This window comes from Teleopsis dalmanni, chromosome 1, assembly GCF_002237135.1.
Source record: "Teleopsis dalmanni isolate 2A chromosome 1, ASM223713v2, whole genome shotgun sequence".
Taxonomy (NCBI): domain Eukaryota; kingdom Metazoa; phylum Arthropoda; class Insecta; order Diptera; family Diopsidae; genus Teleopsis; species Teleopsis dalmanni.
The window spans coordinates 62,399,953-62,411,746 of record NC_051846.1 but is presented as its reverse complement, the minus strand read 5'-3'; the positions used below and the strand labels follow the sequence as shown (position 1 = coordinate 62,411,746).

Genomic DNA, 11,794 nt, shown 5'->3' with positions numbered 1-11,794 from the left:
GACGAATCTTGTAAAACAAGCTTATCCTACATGAACTGTATAGCTATGGATGATGATGATTTAGTTAATATAAAAATTATAAAAGAATTTAATATAAAAATTTGATGGATTTGCAGTATAAAACAGATTTCGATTGAACGTACTTAAAAGAGGTTTTTAAGAAAATTAAAATTTGGCAGACCTTGCCAGTACAGACAACACCGAATTAATAACTATTGCTCAGTTCATAATAAATATCGCTATGGCTAAGATTTAGATACATTTGAATATTCAAAGAATTATGTATATATCAAATAAATGAAAATTTTGAGATCATAGATTTAAATTAAAATCAAATCTATGTTTAATTTTTTCGATTTATTAAAAACAAAAGAGCTGTATGTTTAATATTACTATTAAACATACAGTGATTAGTTATCTGTAATTAGTGTCTTATCATATCTTCCTACACTTAGTGGTTTAAAATAGGGCTGTCATTATTTTTTCACTATATTTCAATTACGATAAAAAATTGTTAATAATATTTTATTGTAATTAATTTATTTGTTAGGTTTTTCTCCCATAAAGTCTAGCTTTATTAGCATTTTTAGAAAATAATTTTTATTTAATTAGTTATTAATGTTTGTGATATACCACAAACTTTTAATAATTGCTATTGTTAATAATCATATAATTTGAAAAATCACTTTCAGTTTTTGTTAAGCAGAAAATTTTATTTTAAATGCATTGTTTTAGAGTCACATAGGTCATATTTCTTCAAAAGTTTCCCATCTCTGAGGCATATAAATTGTTGTATGTCTGTATTTTTAATTTGCTTGAATTATCTTTAGTTAACATAAGTTTTGTTAAGAGAGTTGAGACTTAACGAATCTTATCTGCAATTGCATTTGTCAAAATTTTACGATAATTATTAGACAAGATTATTTCATTTGTTTTCAAATATAAAATGCAATAAAATTTTTTTTTTAGCTATACTAAAATATTGTATATATCGTATAAGTGAACAGTCAGATTTTTATTTCGAAATGTAAGTGTTTTTATAATAAAAACTTTTATTATCTTTTGTTACAAATGTTAATATTGCAATAATCCTGCGGAAACAAATTTTAACGATATTTGTCATCATATATCAAAGACTCACACACTTATTAGAGCTGAAATTAAATATATGAAAATATAGAAAGGAATTAAATTTAATTAAATATGTTCTCTATAATACTAGTAATGGATTAATGGAACAATGTATAATATATATGAATTTAATCTGGAGATTATGAAGCAGTCTTTCATTAACATTGATTTTTCAACCTATTTTGTATTTACAAAATCTTGAAACAGTTAAATTAATTAAGTAAAGCACACAAAATATTATCAATCAATTAACTACAACTTTTTCGCACTTTTTAATTAAAGGGATTAATTAAGTGCATCGTTCAGCGTTCATTACATCTGCGACAAAACGATCTTTGCCAAGCTCGTCTTGTAGGTAAACAATGTCCCACCGACGTTATGCACAAAACTGCAGCTAATACGATCAATAGGAAGTACATACTAATTGGCCTTCTTATTTGATGAAGTCTGGGTATCTTTTATTGGTGAAATTTGATGGCTAATAGATCTTGTAAGATCCCAACACTTAGAAAATTGTGTTCTAACCACATACCAGCTAAATTGACCTGATCATTTTGTTAGAAAAAATTTAGCTCATGTGGTAAAGAAGGTATGATTGAACCAACATGATGCGTCGAATAAGAATATTTTGACCTGAGATTTAGTTAAAGTCTGGTTAAATCAACCATATTATTTTTCTAAGTGTCGGATAATCTAAGACCTATGGCAAGATTTTTTTTTAAAAAAGTGAAAACTGAAATAAGTCGATTTATATATTAGGTAATATAAAAGCTACCTGTGCCGTTTTTTATCAGTAGATGGTGTTGGTATCCATATAGACAGGAGTAGTTTGCTCAATGGTACTAATTTTGCACAATATTATTAAAAAAAAATGTTCCTTAAATAAAAATAAGAACACAGTACTTATTTTCCTTAGGAAAGTAGCCATGGTTGAATGTAATCCTCTCAAAAATATCCATTTCCGAAAAAAAAGAAATAATATATATGAATTTTTGGTATATCCAGCCCATTGTGGTATCAAAAGGTTAGTAAAAAGATTATATTTTAGGGGACACAAATTTCATGCCTTCAGTAAACTTGGTATAAGTAAATAAATAAAAACGTGTAAGTCTGTCTAAAATTCTCCGTTTTCTTTTTCAAAACAGGGTTCTCTTAAAGATTCATTCTTTAAAGTATTATATTTTGTCTTTATGCAATCAAAAGAGAATTCTATGTTAAACTATTCTTAAAATCAAATTAAATAATCACCAAACAAAGTTAGGAAGCCAACTCAGACTGTCAGACTGTAGGCGAGTATCCGGTACTGATGCACAAGAGGAAGAAACACCTAGGAGGGTGTTATATGGAACATAGGAGTTCAAAACTAGGAAAGATAGGCCCTATATTTTATTAATCGGACTTAGAGAAACACTTTAATCCAACTAAAGGTCACAAAAGATCTATTAGGTCACAGTGTACTATTTCCTTTTTTTTTCGTCATATTTATTAGAAGCAAATATTTGGGAGCATGTCATCTGTTGATTAGTATACAAGATGATTAGTATATTGAAGATTGTTACCATAAGATAAGATACAAATTGTAATGGTATGTAATGATATGGACTAAGTGGCTCAATAGATCTTTTAGGTCGCAGTGTACTATGCATTTTTTTTCATCACATTAATTAGCAGCAAATATCTGGGAGCATGTCATCTGTTATAAGATGATGTGTATATTGAAGGTTGGTATCGTTAGATAATGGACAACGTGTAATGGTATAGGTATAGTTGATGGTAGTAATGGTTGTAGTATAGTTAATTTAAAAGGTTTGAGTATGTGTTGTATGTTTTATTTTTTAAATTTCATATTATATGAACATATTTTTTTGTTTAACTACGTGTATCAATCAATCAATCAACCCAGTAAGTTCCCAGGGAAACATTGGGCCATAAGTATGTGTATGAAGGGTATTAAACCTTCAGTAAAGATAAAACTAACTTTTTTCTTGTTTCATCTATAATGTTAGCTGTTAAATTTATGCGTCTTTAACTTTGTATAATATTTATGAGCAGTTATGAATGGAACAAAAACAAAAATCTTTTTAATTAAAATTTATTTAATATCTTTTATATTTTATTATCATTGTCTGTTTATTTATTTAAGCAGAAATAAAATTAATAATGAAAATGTTTCGAGCATTACAGTAAAAGTAGTAATAGTTAAGCTTTTAAATCATAGTAACTGACTTTAATTACACACAAAGCCCCCACCGACCAGATCCAGCGACATCGTGAACATTGAGGTAAAATTTCATTATCACAATTTCTTACTTAACTGAAGGCAATTGCAAAAATTTCAAACAAGTTTCATTGAACGCTCATGTGAGCAAAACTTAAAATGTGTTTTATTTTCAGTTTGTTTCTTAATTATTTAATTTATGTAAATCAAATTAAATTAATAAAATAAACAATAAAACGTATTTTAATAGCAAGTAAATAGCTCATTTAATATTCAGATTATCTTTTTAGTCATCATCATATCAACTCTTGCTAATGTTACACGTCAAAAGTACGAGTATCTGCTACGTCACATGCACAATTAAACAATTCGGCAAAAAACAACAGCAACAACTATCTTTTGTGAATTGTTTTATGAATGAAGCTTGTTTAGCGGTAACTTAACTTGTTGAGTTTGATATTTCAGCTATTGAAGTTTTATTGTCTCACAGCAACAAAAGCCGCCACAAGATACGAGCGCGTTAAAACGTTTTGTCTTATTGTTAATCAAAACAGTCGCCGTGAATAATTCGAACGTGAAGGATCAAGCGAGCTTTTGCCTCCGATCGTCGGGCAAAATAACAAAAAAAATAATTTTTGAAATAAAATAAAAGATACATGTTTCAAATAAAATTAAAGAAATATTAAAAACATTTTTTTGTTTAAATTATAATTAGAGTAAATAAAAAAATCTTTTTGAGGTTTGTTTTTTAAATTAGAGCAAGGCAGCTTAAAAGTAAATAATTGTTTTTTTTTATATTGACTCAATTACTAAATAAAAATGTTTTCAAAATCTTTATGAATTAAATTTAAAGTAAAACAAAAATTATAAAACCAAAAATGTGCTAATTAAATCTAAATAAATAAAACTGATGAACTTTACAATTATTATGGTATTAAAAATAAGTAATAATTAATTTCTTATATCATTATAAAAAAAACGAAAAGCATTTGAACTTTATTTCATTTAAATTTTAAATTGTTATTAATTAATAAAAAAATAAATAATAAAAAAAAACAAAGTTCCGTGCTAAAACTCTATAAAAATACTTCGCAAAAAAATCACAAACGTTAGTGACTTTAAATAATTCTTAATAATTGCAAAATAATTTTGTCATAAACTGGTCCAAAATATTATATATAAATTCGAACAAAAATAAATGTTTGTAAATATTTACCGGATTTATATTAAGTGAATATTTTATTTTTTAAATATTATGTATATTACAGTATTATATGACTAAAAACTACATGAGGTGTTTGAAAACATTGTTTTTTCTTTATGCAGATGTTGCACGGCAATTATATTTTGTTGATTCTATGATAAATGCTTTAAGATGATCATTTAAAAAAAATCTGCAATTTTACCTATTAAAAAATATTAAATTATTATTGAAAAAAATATATTATTTTTCTACGAAAAGAATAGTATTGAAATTTAACAATTAAAAATAAAAATAATAATTAATTCAATTATTCTACAGCTGGTTTATGATTTCGTTCTAATATAAACACAGCAAGTAAAATTGTTAATAAAAACTTTCACAACAAAAGTAACAAAACTCCAGAAAAATATGCGAACAAAACAAAAAAAAAAGTTAAGTACGGCTTTGGATCAGTTGGTTAAGGTGCGCTGATTCTAAGCTTCACATTTGGCAGGACCCGAGTTCGATTCCTGGTACTTGCAGTGTCAAAAAATAATTATTTACGAATAAATAAATACAGGAATTATTTCCAAAACCACTGATGATGGGTATTTGGCAATACTCGAAACAGCTGTATGGTCAGCCAAAAGTTCAATTAATTAAAATAATATAAAAAATAAAATTTTTGTTATTGTAGTTCACTACTGTTCGAAAAATCTCTTTATATTTCTACTTTAAAAATTTAATTATTTTTACTACGGTCGTGTGCGAGTTCGAAAAATTGATGGTAAATTGAGGAAAATAGTAAATTATGTCGGTATGGCAGCGAAACTAACATTTTTTAAGACTCAAAAAATTTTTTAACGTTAATAAATTCTATATTTCCTGGCAGAAGTAAGTTATAGTTTATGATAACAATTTGAACAAGAAACTGATCATAACATAGTATCTTAAGTTGAAGTCAGTTCATTTTTGTTAGAAAAGTTATCTTAACTATAATTTTGAAATTCCTTGGAAAAAAGTTAATTAAAATTTAGAGTTTTCTGTAAAATGATTTTTCAAGTTAAGAAAAAATGATATGTATAAGTTGACTAAAGTGTCTAAAAGTATTGTTTTTTGATTAGACTTAAAGCACGTTCATACATCGCACTGCAAGAATAAATATTATGTACGTTCCTATAAAAGTGAAAAATACTTAAACAGTAAACACTTAAACACTAGTATATAAACATTGTTCCAAAGTACGTGAACTTTATATATCCGTGAATTTTATATATTTTAGATTTGTCAAAATTTTTGTAACGCAATGAAGGAAAATTATATTCCACAAAGTATATATATTCGTGGTAAGCTCGATGAATTGAGTCCAATTCACCTAATCCGTATGGATCAACTTTACATACATAGTTTTTAGGAGTGGATCATCCTCCTTAAAATCATCCTTCATCATTTCTCGAATTGACTGAAATCTGACCCATTTATATCATAGCTGTCTTAAAAAGTAAATAATTAGATATAAGTTTTCATCGCTTATAATAAAGATATTTAAACAAAATTTGGTGCGAAATATACCTATATTTGTATTATAGAATGTACAAAATTTTATTTATTTCGATTAAGATTAAATTATAGACGCCATACAAGCTGCCGATTGATTTTGTACGAAAAAAATTTGTATTACCTAATGTATGTACTTTAAATTTAGAACTCATGCATAGCTTATAGAAGGCAATCTGTGGAATGAAAATGGGATTGATCGATTCAGATTAAATGTAACTTGAATAGAAATCTGCAATTTAGTGACAAATTTTGCTTAGACAAAAATTCTTAATTTTTTAATATTTTCGGTTCCAATTAAGAACGCAACTACTGTAGAAAAGAATATTCAAAATAAAGATTTGGATATAGTTGTTTTACAAACTGATATTTTAGATTCAACTTATTCCATGTTATATATACTGCCATTCTCACCTCCAACCTCAATAGCTAACGATATATAAGCATGAACAAAAAGTTTATAAAAAAACTACTATTAGCATTATTTCGTATTATTTTATATATATGTCATTGTATATTAAAAAATATACAAAATAACTTTATTATGAATATAAACATAAAAAAAATAGATTTTCTTATTATTAATAAGAATAACATGGAAATGTCATAGATTTTATTTCCGGGATTGACAAGTCCATGTTACTGATTCATTATCTTAACAAACACACAAAACCTGGTTAAAACACAAGATTAACAAGACATTATATTTATTTCTTATTACTATATCCAACAAAAAAAAATTACTTTTTAGTAGGATAATATACTGGGATCATACTTTGGCAGTATGCATTATCTAAAATTTTGGAATTGCATTTTTAAATGAATCCTATTTGTTCGCCAAATATAACCTTAGTGATAATTTTTTTTTAAATTATAAATTTGGCTTAAATGAAATGAATTTCTGTCAAATTAAGTGGTGGCCTACACTATAATTTGATATTTTAAAGACCTTCATGCGGTACATAATTTAGAGTGTTTAAAAAATTTGACAGACACGAATTCTAAGCCTGGAACTTGCAGTCCAATAAATTGTATCTTCTTCTTTTTTGTTCTGTTAACTCCCAGTGAAGCATAAGGCCTAAAAAAAAATAAAAATTATATACGAACTATTAATTAATTAAATAAAATTTCGAATATATTCTAAGACCATTGATCATGAGTATTTGGTAATACTCGAAACAGCGTTGTCAGTTAAATTTCAATAAATTAACTAAAATTTTTAGTGTTATTTCTTCATTATTGTTCGAGCCATTCTAGGTCAATCATTGTTGGAAAAAGTAACTTGAGTTAATATTAAAAAATAAAAATTAAATATATGACAAATATTTGTTTTTATTGTATGTTGGTTGCAAAACTTTTTATACATTCCTCGTAAAATATCTTAATACTTTTTTTATTTTATTTTTAAATCGTGCTATAAGTTTACTTTAAATTAAGTATACTTTACATATATTAGAGCTACTTTTAATAGCTTTAGTTTTTTTAAATCGTAGTTTGGAACTCGAAAAGAATGTGCAAATAAATAACTTAATTATGTAAGATACAATGTGTAAAAACGTTTCGCAAAAATAAATATTTGAGTATGAATAAATTCTAATATTGCTTCACTTAATTTTTACTACAAAATGTATCTTTTTATTAAAAAGTGATCATTTTTTCATTTCCGCAATATATAATTAGCACATATTTGCAAACATTTAATTGGTTAACTGTATTAAATTATCATATTTTAATTATTGATGTTCTCCCACTTCAATCCAATAAAAAAAAATAAGTGATTTTTCTGTAGTAAAATATTCAAACGATTGTATAATGTATGAATATTAAAAAATAATCGAATCTCTTAGTTTCACAATTCAAATACTATTAAATATTTTGCAAACAACTAGACGAAATACGTTTCAATCAAAGAAATAATCATATTGTGTTGTTTTTATCTTATCGCATTGATGTAGATTTCTGTATTTAGAGCAATACAAGTTAGAAAGTACTTATTAGCATTTGCTGGGAATCGATACAGATCAAGTTTCGAAACAAGTAATTTCTTTAAGTAGTAATCTTGCTGTTTGAATTGAAATTTGAATATATTGTATGTATCTTTTCATGCAAGTTATGATATAACTTATAATGAATTCTTGGATTTTTTAAAATTTAGTTGCAAAAATCCAACTAAATTATTAGTTGGATTTTAAAATTATTTCCCAACTAAATTTTAGGTTATTGTCAATTATATTTCTTAATTACTTAGTTATTTATTTTTAATTTATTATTAAATTTATTACAAGTTTTAAAAAAATTTTTAAAATCCGTAACTCCATGCAAAAAATAATTAAACTAATTGTTGAGTATGCAGTTTCTAAATGGATTTTGCTACTAATATATCCTTCAATAACTATTTAACAAAACTTTCAATTTTTAATAATTCAATTGCAATAGGTAGATCCGCAATAAACACCTTAATAATTTCTGCAACTACAAGCGAACTTTTATAACTCACAAAACAACATCGTTGTTGTTACAAATACTATATTGTTGTTGTTTTTGCGCATAGCTTTTGCATTTAAATTGTTGCTTCTTATTCCTTTGCGTTTCGCAATTTAATTCAATACCAACTAACCTATTATTTGTGTATACATCATGTTATGGTAGGTTGAAGTGGGACCCTTACGCACGAATGCTATATATCATGGCATACTGTTGTATAAAATTTGACTAAAATAATAAAAGTATGATTAGTATATAAATAAATGAGAATTTAACTGCATAATAATAACTGATTAATAACAGTGTCGACAGGATTTAAAATTTTTGAGAAAAAACTTTATATAATAGTTTCTAATATTAAAATTCTTTTGAAATGTATTGAAAGCTAAATTGATATTTCTAACACCAAGCATCGATTAATGAACTTAATTTTAAACTAGACTGTAATATGTTTTAGTTATTGTAATACACTTCTCGCAGATATCGTACATATTTACATTATTATTCATGAATTTTTACTAGGTACTTATTTAAATTCTTTAAAAAAAATATTTGGAAATATATTTTTTGAGTTCAAATAGAATCAATATAAATATAGATAATAAGAAATATCGGTTCATTTTTAAAAACAGTTTAAATCAAGTTTAAATAATTTTACAGAATATTTGACTTGCTCTACTTATAGCGCAAAAACGAGAAATGTTATTTAGTTATTATTGAAACTAAGCCACTAGTCCATCTACTAACCGACTGAGAGAGCAACAGACAAGCAAACAAGTAGATGGATGGTTCAATGGATACACAGATAAGTAGAGGCTAATATCGGAAAATTCTTATAAAAAATGACTGGGACTATGTTTCGTTCAGTGCGTTGTACACCTATAACGGCTAAGACTAAGTATTTTATACTGTACCTCCATATTTTTGAAAAAAAAACAATATATTTGACCATCTATAAACTTTGAAATCATTTAAAAAAATTTTTGTTTTTTTATTTGTTCAATTTAATTTGTTTTTTAAGAGAACAGTAGTTTAAATTAGTATATAAAGAAATAAATTGCATTTTTTGTAGTTTACCTTTTTTTTAACACACAAAAATGTGTAAAATTGGATTTGTCTGATACGTGATTTTTATATCACTATATATTTGGGACCTTATCATTAGGTGTGAATTACATTACTTAAACATCCTCCACGGTATATAGTATTAGTATTATTGAAAACTACAATAATTTCTTTGCTTACTGTTTAGATCTCTACTTGCTATTACTATATCTTCTTATTATAATTGTTGCCAGATCACATCATAACATTATATCATAACATAACATAACATTATATTATTTTTTTTATTTTATTATAATTAATTACGAAATATAAAATCTTATAACTAAAATAGGAAAATGAGCGCTAGCAGCCAGGGTCTTTGGCTCCATTATATTATATATCTATATTTTACTAACAATTGTTAGCAAGTGATATGATTTTTAATTTAAATATCAATTCCTGCTTCCCCATATTTGTGCTGCGCAAGTTCTTTACCGAGGTTATTCCATACAGTAACGGAAATGTTTTCTTAAGATAGTTACGGAGGAATATTAAACCCTGCTCTTAAAGTTTACAATAAAATAATATTTTGGCTATTCCATTATGGGCTTTATTATGACTAAGTATATATACTATAGCACGAAATTTTAAAGATAAATTATTATTTTTTTTGGTTAATATGTTTGGATATCGTGTATGTAAAAAATATAAGACAGTACTATCATAATTACTTACTAGGTTATTATTTGATTTTGTTGCTGGCATTTGTTGTTTCTTTCAATTTCACAATTTCACAAGGAAATGCTGTATCTTATTACCATAACTATCAATATAGTAGACATTCAATTAAACGATTAATTTCTTACACAGCCCATTTGAAATATTCTTTTTAAACAAATTCGTGAAAAATTACTTTTTTTAAACACTAGTTTTGAAAATTATATCTGGAAAAATTAAATCTCACATTTTCATGATGACCTGTATTGATTTTTTATAGGTTTTAGTTTTAAAGTTTTAAAAAGTCATGATTTTAGAGTTACGTACATTATTTTACATAGCCCATTGTATAGATGCATTAAATGATCAATAGCAATTTATGCTTTCGTTATGGTATATATCCCAGAATAGTCAATGCTGCTTATATTGGACGTATGTAAATATAAACACATGTCCAACAAAATCTTGCACCGAATATTCGTTCATTTGCTATATATATAAATTACATATATATATTACTATTATATAAATATATAATATTATACATATATATATATAAGAGCAAATAAAATATTTTTTAAAATTTTATTAATACTCCTTTTAAAAAATAATTAAAATTTTATAAAAAAGGTAGTGTCTAGTGAAAACTTTTTTTCAAACGCTCTTTGCATAGATTAGATATTTAAAGGTATACCAGTACATAATTATTTATATTTATATATGTAATTAGTGTTTATTTAATTTAACAATACTTATACTTTTATCATATATACCAATTCGGATAAACTTTTAAATAACCACGTATTGGTTTCCATGATAATTTATAAATAATTTGTTATATATTTCAATTATACCTTTTCAATTAATTTATTTTTCCACAAATCTTTATCGGTGTATCTTACATTTATATAATGCATTTTTATTAAACAATCGTTTAAGGTCAATAGGGTGGACACGTCCGACTCAATTATGTTGCATTTTACTTTTAGTTATATTTGAAGTTTATTTTGTATATTTACAACGTTTGTCTTTATTTAATAGAATAATAAGTTTATCTTGATCGCATGAGCACGGCTAAGTAGTGTGACTTTGAAAACCATTCAAAAAAAAGCTTAAGCATTAATTTAAATTAAATAATTAATTATAGCATAATACCACAATATATGTTTGTATGTTGAGTTTACATGAATGTAGAATGTTGAGAAAATATTGTCATTGAGATGCGAAATCAAATAATCCTTGAAGTTCAGTAACAATAAAAACAAATTTCATGACAAAATTAGTATTTTTGTAGTTGCCATAGTTCGTGTGACATTTTGATTATAACAAGAGTAATTGATTATATGAGAGTAACTAAAACATTTCATTATTTAAATTATTATTATATTTATTACCTTTTTTTAATAGGCTTTTACGAAATGAAACTGCAGGAGCACTTATCTTTATATAACTAGATA

At 25.3% G+C, this 11,794-nt stretch overlaps 2 protein-coding genes across 2 annotated transcripts in view; both read left to right on the top strand.

Annotated features, from left to right (window-relative positions):
* Positions 1-11,794, top strand: part of LOC119682532 (ionotropic receptor 75a-like) — an 18,431-nt gene that overhangs the window by 1,154 nt on the left and 5,483 nt on the right. The window lies entirely within an intron of this gene.
* Positions 3,918-11,794, top strand: part of LOC119686237 (arylsulfatase B-like) — a gene marked incomplete at its 3' end in the record, with an annotated part of 83,681 nt that continues 75,804 nt past the window's right edge. Inside the window, 1 exon segment of the mRNA XM_038100800.1 lies at positions 3,918-4,088.